This window comes from Cucurbita moschata, unplaced genomic scaffold, assembly GCF_002738365.1.
Source record: "Cucurbita moschata cultivar Rifu unplaced genomic scaffold, Cmos_1.0 Cmo_Scf00001, whole genome shotgun sequence".
Taxonomy (NCBI): domain Eukaryota; kingdom Viridiplantae; phylum Streptophyta; class Magnoliopsida; order Cucurbitales; family Cucurbitaceae; genus Cucurbita; species Cucurbita moschata.
In genome coordinates this window covers 5,680,849-5,700,433 of record NW_019268517.1, presented here as the reverse complement: position 1 = coordinate 5,700,433, position 19,585 = coordinate 5,680,849, and the positions used below count along the sequence as shown (strand labels likewise).

General features: G+C 34.9%; 2 non-coding genes across 2 annotated transcripts; both read right to left on the bottom strand.

The window, feature by feature from the left end:
* Positions 1 to 105: 105 nt before the first annotated feature.
* Positions 106 to 177, bottom strand: TRNAE-UUC. The gene has a single exon. It is a non-coding gene; the product is annotated as a tRNA-Glu (tRNA).
* Positions 178 to 14,306: 14,129 nt separating this feature from the next.
* Positions 14,307 to 14,379, bottom strand: TRNAA-AGC. Its single transcript has one exon. It is a non-coding gene; the product is annotated as a tRNA-Ala (tRNA).
* Positions 14,380 to 19,585: the final 5,206 nt, after the last annotated feature.

The window sequence follows — 19,585 nt, the reverse complement described above, 5'->3', positions numbered from 1 at the left end:
TTGAACAAAGTATCTATAACATAACTCTAACAAAGGTCCGAAGTACATAAAAGTTTTTTAATCCAAGATAGAAACTGTAAAATAAAATGAAATAAGAAAATAATATTCCATTGCCAGGAATCGAACCCGAGTCTCTTGGGTGAAAGCCAAATATCCTAACCGCTGGACAACAATGGATTTTTGGTGTGGATGTGCTGAAGTCTTTCGTCAGATCGCTGAAGAGTTTTAACATGATCTTTTGCTTAATGTCTAACTCTTCGACAAGTCCTTCCATGTGTGTGTTAGAGTTCTCAGAGCTACCGCGACGATTCGAGCTGTTCGATTGTGTGGCTCTTTCTTCAAAAGAGTCATTATCAAATGTTAGGTCTTTGATTGGCAACCCTTTCAGGGGAGCGTCGATTGCATCGATTCCATCAACGGTCTTCCCATGAGTTTATGGTGCATGACCCATTTTTTATACCATTCACCTTCGAGCACTACCATAGTTTTGCATCGTCCATGAGATGCATTGCGGCTAACGTAACTCTCAAGTCGTATGAGAAAGTTCCTATAGCCCTCAACTCTCAGGTCGTATGATAGAGTTCTTAGAGCTACCGTGACATTTCGAGGTGTTCGATCGTGTGGCTTTTTCTTCAAAAGAGTCAACATCAAACGTTAGGTCTTTAATTGGCAACCCATCAAGGGGAGCGTCGATTGCATCGACTCCATCAATGATCTTCCCATGAGTTTATGGTGCATGACTCATTTTTTATATCATCCACCTTCGAGCGCCACCGTCCATGAGATGCATTGTGGCCAACGTAACTCTTAGGTCCTATGAGCAAGTTCCTGTAACCTTCAAGTATTGTTCTACGTCAAAAATAAAGTTTTTTAATTCCTTGCATCCCGGTTCCCATTTAAGGGTTTGTGTTTTTGGATTTTCAGTTTGTTAAGCCCAACATGAGCTTGGCTTGGGGTTTGGTTCTCTACGACCCTCCTTGTCAAACTCACTCTGGTACTCATCTTAGTCATCTCAGCCATGATGGCGTTCAACAAAAGAGACCTTGAAAAAGATCAGATTATCACATTAACCATTTGAATGACCTCAACGTCACTTGTTGAAATTGAACCAAATATCTATGACATAACACTATTAAAGGTTAAAAGTTCATAAAAGTCTTTTTAATCTAGGATACTATTGAACTTGATCATTATAGTGCCTCTCAAACCAAGTTCATAAAAGTCTTTTGAATTTAAGATACTATTAAACTCATCCATTAGAGTGCTTCTCAAACCTAGGTAAAGTTTAAATATAATTGGTGACAAAAGATGAAACTATAAAATAAAAGAAATAAAAAAATAAAATTTCATTGTCAAGAATCAAACTCGGGTCTCCCAATGAAAGCCAGATCTTCTGTGTAATGTCTAACTCTTCGACACGTTTTTTTATGTGTGTGATAGAGTTTTAGCTACCGCCACGTTTCTTGATGTTTTTTTTTAAGTAGTTGTCCTAAAGTCTTTTTTTTTTTTTTATGTGTGTTATTTGGGCGCATCTTCCTTAAAAGGATTGTGACGACAGATGACCTAGGTAAAACTTCTATTTGGAGATTAGTGCAATAGAGAATCTATGTCCCTTTCCTGAAACCTTCAGCGGACAACATAACAAAGAGTTCCTAAAAAAAATATCATAGAACAATTTGTGTAATGCCTTTGATGTTAGGCTCGAGGCTCTATCTTATCTCCCAAGAATATGGTTCATTCTCTATTCACATAGAAATTATGCAATAGAAGTGGTACCCTCATCTTCTTTTACAAAACTTTCTCAAGTCCTCATGGAATGATTTGAAAGTGGTACCCTCATCTTCTTTTATAAGACTACTTCGACCTTTATGGAATGATTATGCTATGTTGATTCTTAGAGAAGGGAGTAGGAGTAAGAATAGATAACTGTTTATGGTCCAAATCCCGAAAAAGTAAGTCTTTATGTCAAGAAAGGAGAGGAATTCTCATAGTTTCCAAGATTTGAAGAGAATCATATATACAAAAATTTCCTTTGTATATTCTTGTTGTCTCCATTCCATTTGAAAATTGATATTTTGTTTGGTAATTTTAAACTCNAAAAAAAAAAAAAAAAAAAAAAAAAAAAAAAAAAAAAAAAAAAAAAAAAAAAAATCATACCACTAGACCAAATGCCCTTATAGTGGATCTATTATTTTTAGTTGCCCGTGTGTATATGTTTTCCGCACCTTAATATATGAAATTTATCTACATATTTTTGTGCTTTAGAACCTACTATTATTGTCATGTTTACTTCACATGGTCTACCACACAGTTGAAGCAGCATTGCCACCGAGCCCATGCATTGATAACTATTTTATTTATTAATTTTTTTGTTTTTTCCTTTAAGAAAAACATTTGAATTTTAAGCAAAATTTCACACCAAACTAAGTTTTTGAAAAATATTTTTATTTTTTTTCTTTATTTTAGTTTTCCAAGATTGACCTGGAGTGGCTAGTTTTCAAAACTACGTCTTTGCTACAATTGAACAATATTTATATTGTAAAATGGGATTAATTTCCTTCAAATTTATGTAGGTTCTTTTTATTACTATGTTTACTTCTATCTCATGTTACTCCATTTGTATTTACTTCGTTTTATACAAAAGTTCACCGTAATTAATAAATCCATGTGCTTAATACATTCCCTACAAAAATAAACTTGTTTGTATCAGTATAAATTACAATAAATACCGAGAAAAGAAATCCCAAAAAATAAGTAGAAGGTTGAGAATTTCACTCTACCACAGAATGTGAAAGAGTGACTGCATGGCTCATATGCAATTCTACCACAAGAATGATATGAAACTTGTATAGATGATGCTCGGATTTTGAAGGGAAACTTCTCAACTTTAGAGATCAATTTCATTCATCACAAATCTGATTTTTACATAATAATTTGGGGGCATTTATAGTCTCCCACAAAATAAGTTAGTGGCCGGGATTTAATCTCGATCCCCTTAAATCTAAAAAAAAAACGAAGTCAATTTGACAATTCTACCGTTACAAACTTTATGAAATTAAAAATAAATAAAGTTTTCTAATAACTCATGTAATGATGCTTGCAACTTCATTTGCTCCTTCAATTGTGTAAATATTCACTTCTGAAGCTCCAAATGGTCATTTCTCAATCTAATAAGCTTGTAACACATGAAATAACAGTTGAACCGAGCCTATCCAATTTTGTAGATGAAGAATGAATGCTTGTTGAATCTTCTTGGTCTTGGATCGTGTAATAGGTCCAGTTGGAACATTTGGAACACCGTGATCCTTATCATCTTCCCCATCTTTAAAAGGGTTCGTCCTTGAATCAGAAAATCATCACCTACATCAAAAGGACTCAAGTCAGCAACATTGAAAGTAGAATGTGCTGAAAATTCTCCTGGAAGATCATTTTATATGCATTGTTATTAATTCTTTCAAGGACTTGATAAGGGTCATCCCCTCTTGGATGTAACTTTGTCTTCCTTTGAGATGGGAATCACTCCTTACGAAAATGTATCCAAACCCAGTTACCGGGTTGAAAATGATTTCATTCCGTCCTTTGTTAATTCTTGAAGCAACATTGAAATTTTGTTTCTCAATTGTCTCCTTCTCCTCTTTATGCAATGTTTTGATCCCATTTGCCTTACTTGTGGCTGCTTTACTCACAAAAATATTAGAATGAATAGAAATTAAATCAAGACGCGTAAGTGGATTAAATCCGTAAGCAACTTCAAAAAGAGAACAATGAGTGGCAAACATTCGTCCCAAAACTTAATAATCTTACAAATAATAGCCCTAAGCAATGCTCCTAATGTTCTATTAACCACCTCAGTTTGGTCATTAATCTGAGGATGACATGTAGTTGAAAACAATAATTTGTTACCCAATTTATGACTTAATATTCTTATAAATAATAGCCCTAAGCAATGCTCCTAATATTTTATTAACCACCTCAGTTTGCTCATGAATCTGAGGATGACATGCAGTTGAAAACAATAATTTGGTACCCAATATATCCACCATACTTTCCAAAAGTGACTTAAAAATTTAACGTCCCTATCTTTTTTTGTGTGCAGCAAACATTGGTAACATTGACTACAAAACTTATAAACATCGTAATTCATGGCAAAGGTCATATGGATTGTGATGAGCATTTTCTCCCGTATCTTGGTTTCGCTAACTAAAGTTTTCCAATAACTTCCAAACTTCATTACCTTATATAAACCTCTTGGGATAAGGATTCATATAACACTTCATAAAATAAGATCTACCGATGAATTTCATAGCATTTGAAGGTCATCTAGGTCATGAACCGAAGGTAAATTACCTTAGGGGCATTATGGTCATTTTACACCATTTCTTGGTTTACCTACTTATCCTTATCCAATGACCACCAAATTTTATATCTAACCTCAACATACTATAATATGCTCAGTATTAAAATTTGATAGGCAGCGGAGCTCATATAGTAGGTTATTTTAATGTTACTGAAATCTCGAGCTATTTAATCGGTTCAGGGTCTTAACTCACGGTTCTTTGGGTTTCTCTTTTATATATTCTTAATTCATACTTGGTTTAGGGTTCATATGAAAATCCAAGCGATTTCTACAAGTATTTCTTAACAAAAAGTCCAAGGTGGCTACTTGCCTCGTCGTCGACGTTTGGGACATCCATTCTTAAGCTTCCAGTATTTGAATTACTTCATATTTCCTTCCACATACTCCTTATTGTGTCTATTTTCTGAAACCATAAGATTTTCTAGGAGAATCGATCTGAAATGGGGCTAAAATTGAGAAAACCCGACCTGTACAACCACATTTACAGCGTTTCTCTCCTCGATTTCTTCGTGAACCTTAAAGATGGGTATTACAAGGAAGGGCTAGGGATTGATTTGATACCTTCTCGTGGATCGTAGCCTAAGATATTCGCTTCGAAAGTTCATCCAAAATATGATTTATCGCTGGAGATAAAACAAAGGATTTCTTATTAGGTAGCCGATTCTAGGGGTTTCAAGACCCTATTTCTTCATTGAACCTCTTCCATATCCTTTCTTCAGGCTAAAAGAATTTGTTTGGAGGAACGTCTTTGTGTGTAAGACCTTAATTTCCAAAAATCATTCTCGGTATGCAACTCACTCGAAACGCTAGATTTTCGATCTCTTGGGTAGCTTGTTCTACGATGTTTCATCTTTCGATTCCTTCATCAAGTTTACTCAATTTCTTCCTTTGAAGCTAGAGGAATCCTTAATTTGAAGGAAAAGAGATCGTACATAGGAATTCGACTCTTATCCCCAATTTAATTTCTAAACCTATTTCCTTCAATTCGACATGCTCTCGAGGTTATTTTTCTTTGTGGTCTTCTATGGAAGCATTCCTTGGAGGTGCAGAAACTGATTGGAATCATTCTTGCTCGACGAATCATCATGTATCCTCGGATTGGATTTTCAAGTTTTTCTTAAAGTTCTTCAATGGCTGATTGAATTGGGGGAATGGTTTCTAGGCACTTTCAGCACTCTATTCCTTCATAGAACTTGTGGGTAATCTTGTTGAGAAATGGTAGGAATAAGTTTGAAGAGAAATGGTGGAGGATTGCTCTCGAATTTGGGAGAAATCTGAGAGTAGGAGACCCATAATCTAAACGCTTATTGTCTTCAATTTGGGGATCGACCTTTCTCGATTCTTATTCCGTATTGTTGCTCCTACTTCAGACTTTATAGGAGGAGCTTAAATCGACATTGAGAGCTCCAGATTCTTCATTATTTAGAACTTTGAAGAGAAATGGTGGAGGATTTCTCTCCAATTTGGAAGAAATCTGAGAGTAGGAGACCCACAATCTAAACGCTTATTGCCTTCGATTGGGGGATCGACCTTTCTTGATTCTTATTCCGTATTGTTGCTCCTACTTTAGACTTTATAGGAGGAGCTTAAACCGACATTGAGAGCTCCAGAATCTTCGTTATTTAGAGATCAAACTTTCTGGATAATTTTTTGGAGATATCAACTCCAATCATATCCTTACCGACCTTGGCTTTGAATACTAGTCGTTGGATGTGATGATCTGTGCGTATTCGTTCTAGATCATATCAAATTTTGGAGGAGATCCGACGGTTGAAATTTGAGTTCGAAGGATTTTGCTCGGATGGTCACCGTAGATGCTCTGATTCTAATTAGAGTGGCATTTCTGTAATTATCCATTCTTCTAGAGGTATTTTCATAATTTGCCACTTTTTGAATATTTTATTATTATTTTTCTCGAAAAATCTATAATTTTTCTACAAATTTCTCGTCGCTTTTTTGATCATTTCTCACTGATTTTGAATCTTGAGATTCCTTCAAGATAAGGAATTACACATCCGTATAGATTCTTGATAATTGATAAAATGACTTTTTTGCCTTTTTCATTTACTTTTTCCTTTCCAATCCTTTTCTCTCGGCTTTGTGCGGTTTGTATCCTAGCTTTAATCTTCTGGACTGCGGCGTTGGAAATTTGCACCAGCTCTGGCCCAATAGTTGTCGTTTGCCCCCCTTCTTCCCAAAGGATAGGGGATCGAAATCTTCATCCATAGAGAACCTCGTATGTGGCCATTTGTATGGTGGCTTGGCAAGTATTATTTTAAGCGAATTTCATAAGGGGTAGGTACTTATCCAAACTTCCTGCAAAATCCATCACATATACCCTCAACATGTCTTCCAATATTTGCTCGAGCATTTCTGTTTGACCATCTGTTTATGGGTGGAATGTCGTACTACAACTGTGTACCCAATGCCTTTTGTTGAATTTTCCAGAAGCGAGATTTAAATCTGGCATATCGGTCTAATACTATTGCATTTTGTTGAATTTCCAGAAGTGTACCCAATACCTTTACCGATGAATATTCATTTTTAATGTTAGCAAGATTAGCTTAGTTGGGAGATTGTTAGACTGAAAATTTGAAGGTCGCATGTGTTTTATCCCTGTTCAACGCACCTAATACAAGTTTATTATGTGACTATACAATCTAAAAACATAACTTGCTTATTCAATCTAAAATTAGTGATTATTTCTTTTTTAAACATAATGAATTAGCAGAAATACCTTTACTTATGAATTTTCATTTTTAATATTAGCGGGGATAGCTCTGTTGGAGAGAGTCAGACTGAAGACTTGAAGGTCACGTGTTTGATCTTCACATTCAGCGCACCTAATTCTAGTTGCATAACTCGACTATTCAATCTAAAATTAGTCATTATTCCTTTCTAAAATCTCAATGAATTATCGAAAATACCTAACGTGTTCTAGTTCACCGCACCTTATACAAGTTGGATAACTTGAATATCTTATTAAAAATTAGTGATTATTTCTATTTAAAATTTCAATGAATTAGCGAAAATACGTTTACTGATGAATTTTTATTTTTAACGATAGTGTGGATAGCTCAGTTGAGAGAGCGTTAGATTGAAGATCTGAAGGTCTCGTGCTCGATCCACGTTAACCACACATGGTTCACGTTGCACAATTTGACTATTCAATCCAAAATTAGTGATCATTTCTTTCTAAAATTTCAATTAATTGGCGGAAATATCTTTACTTAAAAACTTTCATTTTTAATGTTAGTGAGGATAGCTCAGTTTGGAGAGCGTCAGATTTAAGATTTGAAGGTCACGTGTTCGATCTCCCCGTTCACTGCACCTGTTGGATAGCTCAGTTGGGAGAGTGTCAGACTGAAGATCTAAAGATCATGTGTTTGATTCACGTTCACCGCACTTGGTTCGCTTTGCACAATTTAACTATTCTTTCCAAAATTAGTGACTATTTATGTTTATTTAATTAGTGGAAATATATTTTTATCCAACTGACATAGGTTGACTAAGTTGCATTAGATTGAATATTGGAAGAGATCATTTCTTTTTAAAATTTCAACAAATTAGCATAAATAATTTTACTGATGAATTTTGATTTATCTTTCAAATTTCAATGAATTAGCGTAAATAATTTTACTGATGAATTTTCATTTTAATGTTAGCATGGATATCTAAATTGGGAGTGGGAGTGGGTCTATAGATCTAAAGATAGCGTGGATTCCTAATTATTTATTTGACTATAAATGCTCTATAAGAATTCTTTATTTTAATGTTAGCATGGATAGCTTAGATTGAATATTGGAAGAGATGATTTCTTTTTAAAATTTCAATGAATTAGCTTAAATAATTTTACTGATGAATTTTCATTTTAATGTTAGCATGGATATCAAAATTGGGAGTGGGAGTGGGTCTATAGATCTAAAGATAGCGTGGATTCCTAATTATTTATTTGACTATCAATGCTCTATAAGAATTCTTTATTTTAATGTTAGCATGGATAGCATAATTGGGAGTGGGTCTATAGATCTAAAGATAGCGTGGATTTCTAATTATTTATTTGACTATAAATGCTCTATAAGAATTCTTTATTTGACTATAAATGCTCCATAAGACATGTAGTAAAATGACTCATTTTATTGCATGGAACAATAAAATTGAAGTTCTCGTATAATTGTCAATACATTCTACTTTCAATGTTGCCAAATTGAGTCATTTTGATGTAGGTGATGATTTTTCTGATTCGAGGACAAATCCTGAAGAGGGGGATGATGATAAGAATCACGGTGTACATTCTACTTTCAATGTTGATGAGTTGAGTTCTTTTGATGTAGGTGATGATTTTTTTTATTCGAGGACGAATCCTTTTGAAGAGGGGGATGATGATAAGAATCACGGTGTTCCAATTGGACCTATACATAACCCAAGGCCAAGAAGATTCAACAAGCATTCATACTTCATCTACAAAATTGGATAGGCTAGGTTCAACAATCATTTCATGTGTTACAAGCTGATTCGTTTGAGTCAAGACCATTTGGAGATTTAAAAGTAAATATTTGGACAGTTGAAGTAGTGGATGAAGTTGCAAGCATCATTTCATGAGCGGTTAGAAAACTTTATTTATTATTTTAATTTCATAAAGTGATATGAACCAAGAGACATCAATCATAACATATGCTTCAATGAAGATGTGAAGAAAATATTGTTGAAATCATCAAAAGATATTTCAATTCATGCAACATTGAAGAAGAATAAAGTTTCATATGATAAATTTTGGGTGGATTACAATTTAGAGTTATTGTATTTCATTAATGTATTTTAAGACTATTTAGTTACTTTAGGTTACAATTACATAATGGCTAATTATGGCCATAAAGTGTGAATGTTACAACTCTTGGAATGTCTTTAGTAGTTTCATTTTTGAGGCTATATAAAGCCTTGTATGTTGTATTTGTAATAAGACTTGGAAAATATATTAAAAGAAGCATTTGTGCTCTTTTTTAGCCAATGGCTATGTTTATTTGCAACTCTATGTAGTTTAGGTTGCATGTAGAATCATTCAAGCTCGACATGATCAATCTTGCTTGTGGAGTGATTCGAATCTCAATCAAGTGTTCTTGTCTTGAGATATTTGATCAACAAGAATCATTGAAGCTAGATATGATCGATCTTGCTTCTGGAGTGATTCGAATCTCAAACAAAGTATTCTTGGCTTGAGATATTCGATCAACAAGGTAATCCGAATCTTCTTCCCCTTGTAGTGATTCTTTATCTTATCATAAAGTTTGTAATGCTCAAATTGACTTCGTCTTCTGTGGAGATTTAAAGGGATCGAGATTAAATCATGGCCACTAACTTCTTTTGTTGGGAGACTATAAATACCCAAAATTATTATGTAAAAGCATATTTGTGATCAATGAAATTAATCTCTCAAGTTGAGACGATCCCCCTTATAGAAATCTGAGCATATCTTTGTCATTTCTAAGTTTCATGCAATTCTTGTGGTAGATTGCATCTCAGTCATTCAATCAAGCCTTGATCAAGTTCGATGCTGAAGTGACTCAATTTAGAAAAAGATTCCAAATCTTGTTTCTCAATCTTGGATCTCATCCTCTAATTCTAGCTTTATCTCTTGGTTGATCAAAATTTTGTATAAGAAGGTGTTAATTTCTTTAATACAAGGGTTCTTGCTTCTACAAAAGCTTGGCTCGTTGGGCTGAAGATTACGGTTGGTCTATCATCCTCCAACGGGATCTTCTATCCTCATGACTTGCTCTGATGCGGTCGTTCTTCTAACACCGATGACACGTCCAGTTGTCGAGATTGGTAATGTAAGTTTGTAACCCATCCAATGAGGTTCTTGGAATGATTCTATAGCTTATCATTTCCATGTTGGGAGTTGGATCATGGGTCTTGGGCGAAGGAATCCTTTATTTACCGCCCTTCGAGTTGAAGGAAGTGTCATAAGGCTAATTTTTTTTCAATTTTTTTTATCTATTTTATTGATTTTTTTTTATTTTATTTCAATTTCGTCAAACTCACTCACGTGCTCATCTCAATCATTTCAGTCTTGTTGGCGTTCAATAAGAGAGACCTTGGAAATAACTTGTAACTATTCAACTGGATTATCACATTAACAATTTGAATCAAATAAAGTGGCATTAACCATTTGAATCACCTCAACCCCACTTGTTGAACTTGACCAAATGTCTATAACATAACACTAACAAAGGTACAAAGTAACACAAACAAAGGTACAAAGTAACACTAACAAAGGTACAAAGTTCATAAAAGTCTTTTTAATCTAAAATACCATTGAACTTGACCATTATAGTGCCTCTCAAACGTAGGTAAAGTTTAAATTCGGGTCTCCTTGTCAAACTCACTCGGGTGCCATCTAAACCATGATGGCGTTCAACAATAGAGACCTCAAAAATAGTCGGATTATCGCATTAACCATTTGAATCACCTCAACCCCACTTGTTGAAATTGAAACAAATATCTATAACATAACACTAACATAGGTACAATGTTCATAAAAGTCTTTTTAATCTAAGATACTATTGAACTTGACCATTACCGTGCGCTTAAAATGAGGTAAAGTTTAAATATAATTTGTGACAAAAGATGAAACTATAAAATAGAACGAAATAAGAAAATAATATTCAATTTCAGAGAATCAAACCAGAATCTCCTAGGTGAAAGCCAAATATCCAAACCGTTGGACAACAATGAATTTTTGGTGTAGTTGTCCTAAAGTCTTTTGTCTAATCGCTGAAGAGTTTTACTATGATGTTTTGGGTAATGTCTAACTCTTCGACACGTCCTTTCATGTGTGTGATAGAGTTCTCAAAGTTACCGCGATGTTTCGAGCTGTTCGATCGTGTGGCTCTTTCTTCAAAAGGGTCAACATCAAACGTCAGGTCTTTGATTGGCAACTCATCCAGAGTAGCGTCGATTGCATCAATTCCAACAACAATCTTCCCATGAGTTTATGGTGCATGACCCATTTTTTATACCATTCACCTTCGAGCGCCACCATAGTTTTGCATCGTCCATGAGATGCATTGCGACCAACGTAACTCTTAGGTCCTATGAGCAAGTTCCAGTAACCTTCAAGTATTGTTCTACGTCAAAAATAAAGCTTTTTAATTCCTTAGCATCCCGGTTTCCCTTTAAGGGGTTGTATTTTCCTCTGCAGTATTTTCATCTGCCGCTTCTATATCATTATTTTCATCTGCCGCTTCTATATCATAGAGTCGGTAAGCTTTTGACTCTTCACTAACTACCAGCACAACATAACTCAAACTCTTATCATCTAGCTTAGTTCTCTGAGATGCCTCCTCTTTTTGTCTCTGAATCAACTCGAGCTCACAATATTGTTTTTCTTCCTTCCGCTGCAGCTCCAGAACTAATCATCATTGTGCTTTTTCTACCCTTCTTCTATACTTTTCCTGCATTTTATCTAGCTCTTCTCTCTCTTTTCGTGCTTGTTCTTCTTTTTGTCTTGTAGCAGTAAGAGCGGTTTCTTTCTCTTTCTCAAGCTGCACATCAACATCAATAAACAACTTCGTGCGACCTTCCTCTATTCTCCTCTGTATTTTTAATTTAGTCTCTTCAGAGTTTAGCCTTTCTCCAACCTTCTCCTGAATTAGCTTTTCCATCCTCCTAGCTGCATCTTCTTCTGAATTAGTTCTTCCATCCTCCTAGCTGCATCTTCTTCTAACTTCTTCAACTTTGCTTCACGCTTTTTCTTCTCTTCTTCCTCTTTCTTAAGCTTCTCTATGGAATGATTCCGATCAGTGGATGCACAACTAGGACTGAAACTGAACGATTTGGGGAAAGGAGATAACGAGGAAGACCTACTTCTGCATTGGCGGCTGAGGGAACTTGAACGGCTGCTTCTCCTGGAATGGGTAATGAAATGATAGGGGGAAGGACTTGGGTCCCTTCTGCTTCTCTGACTATGGCGATAGGAATTGGAGCGGTGAGTGTATGATAGAGACCTTGAACCACTTCTCCCCATAAGTTTCAATTGAGTTTGAGTGGCTGCTACAGGCTGAGATATAGCATGCAATACGAATATTCGATTCAAAGACATCTTTATCTCCATGATTAAGCCTCTTTCATGATGAAACGCCTTGCATGTTCCATTTTGAAACAAAAAGGTAACCCCTTTCCTTGCAATTTACCACTACTCAACAAATTGTTCCTTAGGTCTGGCACATAGAACACTCCTGTGATTATCATTATGATTCCATTCACTTCCAGTCGTACATTACCCTTTTCGGTTACAACCATGCTTGACATTCCCATTGAAAATGTCCTAGCTTGTGACAGTTATAGCACTCCACTATGGCCTTGTTGAAGGTTTGTTTGCCTCGTCCCCTTCCTCTACCTCTAAAGCTTCCACGACCTTGACTCCTTCCTCCATCAGACTGCACAAGTGGACTCTCCATCGACATACTTTTATTATGACACACTTAGAAGATTGCTGCTTCTAGTTTTAACTAGTTTAGGGCATGGCTCTGATACCAAATTGTTAGGAACAGAAAAAGAAAATTGGAAAGATCAGAAGAATTGGGAGAAATCTCTGATCCAATTGAAGAATGACTAAATCAAATCTAATTCAAATAACTAGATCAAATCTAATCCAAATAACTCAATCAAATCTAATCCTAACAGTTACCATATCTATTTGGTATCATATTTATGTCTCGTATCTATATCTCATTTTTATTTTTTGAACTCTGAGATATTTTGCTTTTATAAATAGATATATTCACGAAAATAAGTTTAATTTATGTTGAGATGGGGAATAAAAATTGACACTTAAAGGACGTTGATACTTGGGACTTTGATTCTTCTTAGTGTGAAGCTTGCATCTTGCAATTACTTTGATTCCTCTTAATGTGTTTCACTTAAAATTCACTCAAGAGAAAATAATCAAATAACGAACCATATTTGAGAGAGGATAACTTTTTTTTTTTTTTTAATCTTTGGGAAACAAGAAAGAATAAAAATTAAAACATGGCATGAATGACATCTTCTTGAATCTTTGTTTTGTTCCTTATATATTTTTAGATAAAAAATTTAAGATTACCTATTTAATAAAACTCCATCCAAACTTCTACTCATAAATTTAATTATTATTTGTATACAATTGTTATTAGGTAAGAAAATACACGTACAAAATGTTTATACTATTGGTAATACACTAGTCTCGGTTGTTTGACTAAAACAATGCAACCATTGTCCAAACTAAAGAATTTGATTCGAAGCTATCTCCTAATAGAGGGAGGCTCAATTAGACTTTGTTGTAAGATTCGACCCTATCAATTTGAATAGCGTTCTCCAACTATAAATATTGAACTCTAAAATATTCACGAGCAAAGTAAGTTTGTTGAAATTATCTATAAAAGTGTTCCAAAGTGAGTCATGGAGAAGATTTGCCTTAAAATCTAGTTCCAATTAAGGATGTCAATGATGAAGAAGTGCAAGCTGTTGGAAGGTTTGCCGTGGAAAATTTCAGAGGTGGTAGATATAATTTAATCTACAAGCGTAGTGGTCTTTTCAGTCCCATATAGGCTTTGACCCCAAATTTTATATTATTGTGATAGAAGCTATAAACGACAACAATATTCATTGGTTAGATATATTATTGTGATAGAAGCTATAAATGACAACAATATTCATTGGTCAGATAGAAGTTCCGTCATATGCATGGGACGCTACCGCCATCCAATAAGCTCTTATCTTTTGGAGGAATCTTTTAAGGAATTCATCAAATTCCCTTTACAATAAGTCCTCTCTCTATATGCTTGTGGGACATTACTCAGCCATAATGATATAATAATCCTTTTATAAGTATCTTTTCTTTTTCTCTCGTACCTACCTTATACCTAACATGTTAAATTAATTCATACTTAAAAAAATAATTTCTCCCTTTTGGAGATGCGGGGTATCGATCCCCGTACCTCTCGCATGCTAAGCGAGCGCTCTACCATCTAAGCTACATCCCCACAATTTTTGCATCACAAAACCCTAAATTTCCCGTCATCAATAACAGTGAAAATGAAGAAATATTGCTACCCAACATGTCATTAATAGGGAAAAATTGAAAAGAAATAATATATTTAATAATAGATAGTCTTATTTTTGGAGACGCAGGGTATCGATCCCCATACCTCTTGCATGCAAAGCGAGCGCTATACCATCTGAGCTACATCCCCGTGATTTTTACATCATAAAACCCTAAATGTCCCATCATCAATAATAGTGAAAATAAAAAAATATCAAAATATTAATAACAAATAGTNCAATAAAATGGAGTTAAATTGAACGCACTTTAGTTTCATGTTTGGCGTGTTCAAGATAAAACATAATTGTATTATTGATATTGAGCCTGGAGTCTATAAGAATCTAATGATCTTAAGAGAAATTCCTGCTTTATTAGAGGATACCAACTTTATTTAAGGTACTAGGAGTTCAAGAATCTCGATTTGAAAATGGTTANATCAATAATAGTGAAAATAAAAAAATATCAAAATATTAATAACAAATAGTTTGGTTTGGTGATGTGGGGCATCGATAATTGTGAAAATGAAAAAATATAATAACAAATTAAATACTTTCTTTTGGAGAGGCGGGTTATAAATCCCCGTACAACTCGCATGCAAAGAGAGCGCTCTACCATCTAAGCTATATCTCTACAATTTTTACGTCACGAAACCCTAAGCGTCTCGTCATGAATAATAGTGAAAATGAAAAAATATCGCTACTCATTATGTCATAAATAAGGAAATATTGAATTGAAATAAAATAGTAATAACGAATAGTTTCTTTTGGAGATGCAAGGTATCGATCCCCGTATCTCTCCCATGCTACATTCCCACCATTTTACATAAAAAAAACTCTAAGCCATCATCAATGATATGAAAATGAAAAACTATCCCCGCTCATTATGTCGTAAATAAGGAAAAATTTAAAAGAACTAATATACTTAGTAATTGTTTCCTTTGTTNAGAACTTACCGTTGAGATGACGGAGCCTTCAAAGGTTGTGCACTCACAGATGGGGTTGTTATGTAGCATTAGTCTGTCTTTGTGTTTGAGTCTTTTTGTAATTGTATCCCAAACACTTTTTTTTTTGTTTGGATAAATTTGAACAACACCGTCTTATAATTTAATTTAATTTTATATTTAATGTTGTATTGTNCTAAGCTATATCCTCAAAATTCTTACATCACAAAATCCTAAACATCTCGTCATCAACAATAGTGAAAATAAAAAAATAACGCTATTCATTATGTCATAAATAAGGAAAAATTGAATAGAAATAAAATAATAATAACGAATAGTTTCTTTTGGAGGTATGAGGTATCGATCCGATCCTCGTACCTCTCACATGCTAAGCAACCAATCTACCATCTAAGCTACATTCCCACAATACTTATATCAGAAAACCCTAAATGTCCCGTCATCAAGTGAAAATGAAAAAATATCTCCGCTAATTATGTCATAAATAAGGAAAGGTTGAATAGAAGTAAAATATTAATAACAAATAGTTTCTTTTGGAGATGCGGGATATCCCCTTAACTCTCGCATGCTAAATGAGCTCTACCATCTAAGCTACATCCCCACAATCCTTGCATCATAAAACCCTAAATTTCCCATCATAAGCTACATGACCACAATTCTTGCATCATAAAACCCTCAAATTCCCATGATAAGCTACATCCCCACAATTGTGTATCGATCCCCATACCTCTCGCATGCAAAGCGAGTGCTCTACCATCTAAGCTATATCCCAAAACTTCTTATGTCACAAAGTCCTAAACATCTCGTCATTAGTAATAGTGAAAATGAAAAACTATCCCGGCTCATTATGTCCTAAATAAGAAAAAATTGAAAAAAAAAATATATTTAGTAATCGAATCAATCGGAGATGCAAGGTATTGATCCCCGTACTTTCCACATGGGAAATGAACGTTCTACCATTTGAACTACATCCCTACAATTCTTACATCAAAAAACCATAAACGTCCCTTCATCAATAATTGTGAAAATGAAAAAGTATCTCTGCATATTATGTCATAAATAAGAAAATATTGAATAGAAATAAAATATTAATAATAAATAGTTTCTTTTTGAGATGCGAGGTATTGATCCTCGTACTTCTCGTATGCTAAGCCGTACCTCTCGCATGCTAAGCGAAGCTACATCCCTACAATTCTTGCATCACAAAACCCTAAATTTTCCATCATCAATAATAGTGAAAATGAAGAAATATGGCTACTCAACCTGTCATGAAAATGAAGAAATATGGCTACTCAACCTGTCATGAATAAGGAAAAATTGAAAAGAAATAATTTTCAATAATATATTTAATAACATAGTTTTATTTTGGAGATGCGTGGTATCTATCCCTGTACCTCTCGCATGCAAAGCAAGCGGTCTACCATTTGAGCTACATCCCCACGATTCTTATGTTACAAAATCCTAAACGTCTCGTCATCAATAATAGTGACATGAAAAACTATCCCCACTCATTATGTCGTAAATAAGAAAAAATTGAAAAAAAAAATATATTTAGTGATCAATTCATTTGGAGATGCAAGGTATCAACCCCGTACTTTCCACATCAGAAGTNTGGAGAATGAGAAATATACATTTAGGAAGCACTGACTAATGGGTATACATATGATTTCAGTTTATTATATATAGCTTCACTATATGTAACCGCCTATTATATATAATTATTTAATATATATTTCTCTACCAGATTTTTACTATAAATCGTCAGCCTTCATATCCAACATTCTAGAGCCGAAATAGTCAGGGATTGACATCCTGCTAGAACACAAAGTCATTTACATGTCCCTAACAAAATGCCTAGTAGTAACGAAGTCTAACCCAACGATCATTCAGACAAACATCCATCAACCAAAAGGGGTGAAAATGATGACGATAGTACAGTTGAGAAAGAATCTTAGCCATGATGAATCTACACTTGCTGCCATTGTTGTATTTGAAAAGGGGGAGCTCAAGTGTGCCAACCTCAACAAAAACATTATTGCCACTACATGAACACCACGACCCAAAACAAGAAGGTCAGATATTGGGTTTAACCCTACCAAGAGAGATAAATCACAAGATTAGTTTTATGTCACCTACCACAAATAGATGTCATACAGCTCAACTTGAGCTAGTTGAATTCTACAAATAGCAAAATGGCATGTTCACAGTCGGGTTTATTTGACCTGCAAAGGCTCTTGTCAGTGATCACTCAAATGCTTGGCAAAGACACCAAGCCAACACCTCTACTGAAGAAGGGAGACAAAAACAAACCACTAAAGCAACACATGTTCACACAGAAATACCATCCAGACGGATGAAGAGAAGGGTCGACCACAATAATTTCAAAGCAAATAGAGAGTTATGATAAGTTAAGGTCAGATAAACTTTGAGTTCAAAGCAACAAGAACCAAAGACTGGTTCGAAAATTCTATGGACTAGTCAAAGTTGTCCACAAGATTAGGAAGACATCATATAGGATCCAATTGCTCCTATGGATACAGACTAACCCTGTTGTCCACGTCAGTAACTTGAAACGTTATTATTCCGACCAAGAAAACATCAAATAAAAGCAGGTGGTATGACGTCATGCAAAGAAGAAATTGTTTCAGGTGAAGAAAGTAGGAAAGACACCAACAGAGAAGACTTGAAGAGTTAACAAACCGAGAAGTGATTTTCAACAGCTCCTAGTAGGTTGGAAAAGACTCCACAATATTGAGATCAGCTAGAAGCGCGTCACGAGACCTAAAGTCAGCCTCATCCTACAACGTTGAGTTTATGAAGAGCTGGTTGATAGAGATATTGGCCAAGGCGTGTTGCCTATGGTTGCATGTTAGATGTCTCAGCTATTCTTGTAAACGATTTGTGGTTCATGGTGGTATGCTCATTCCAAACCCCTTTTACTTGCTTTCATCTTAGATAGGCCTTTACTATTATTGTTGTGCCAATACAGGGTGTATGATTAGTTCTCAAAATCATATCTACACCCATCAGGACTAAAATGTCCCAAAATGTACTATAGAAGAACGTGACCAGTTGTTGTTTCTTCACTTTTAGCTTATAACATTGCTTTATTTGAAATTATTTTTAACGTATTTCCTCGCTCACGTTTACTAAAATATTTCTTCTAAACGTGATTCGAGCATACACTGCTATTGTTCGTTCAGTCTAAATTTTGCATGGTTGACTTGTTCATTGGATTAGAACAAATGTCACATAATCATTGTCTCACTACTTCAAGAGTGCGATTGTGACACTTGAAATTCGTTCAGTTGTGGGCCGCATCTTCTGACTAGTTACATGAGTTTGGCCTGAAGCATACGTGTAGCTTGAAAAAGAAATGGTTGGATGCGGACTGCGAATAAGGGTTGGGCCACGGAAGGTTTTTTTTTACTACATATGGACTTTGGGCTAGTGAGTCTTAAATTTGGGTTCGTTTGAAAAATTTTAGTTCGTTTTTTAGTTCAAATGAACCCAAATTAAACCTACTAGTTCCTTCTACCTTGCACGACTCACTCCTATTCTCTATTCTGCCTCTTCTTGCTCTCTGAAACTTCTTTAAAGGTTATTGTTCACCGATTATTTGGGAGCATCTTCCTTAAAAGGATTGTGACCACAGATGACCTATGTAGAAAATTTGTACCCTCTTTCCTAAAACCTTTAGCAGACAACATACCTAAAACAGATGCACTGACCAGACTGCACTACACCTCGTCTCACCCCCCAGGAGCATATGGATCCACCCAATCGATGAACACTCAAACCAAACTCGCCCATCCTTTTTGGCACAGGGATGCGAGAACCAATCCGAGTAATCTACAGTGGGGAGACCCCTTAAAGCAACAAGCGAGAATCGCTAGGTTGATAGCAGGGTTAAAGAAAAGGCTTCTGTCATAGCCGAAAGGATTAGAAGGTCCAAGCGAGCGCCCAAAGGATTCTGTCATAGCCGAAAAATAAATAAAGAAATAAAGAAATAAAAATAATTATAAAAAAATGGTTAAAATAATAATAATAAATAAATAAATAAATAAAATAAAACAACATTTCCCCACTTCTCTCCACTAACCTCTCATCCATTCCCACCGTTATAATTCCTCAACCCATACTTAAGCCAGAAAGCAACAGTTACTGCAAAAAAAAAAAAAAAAAAAAA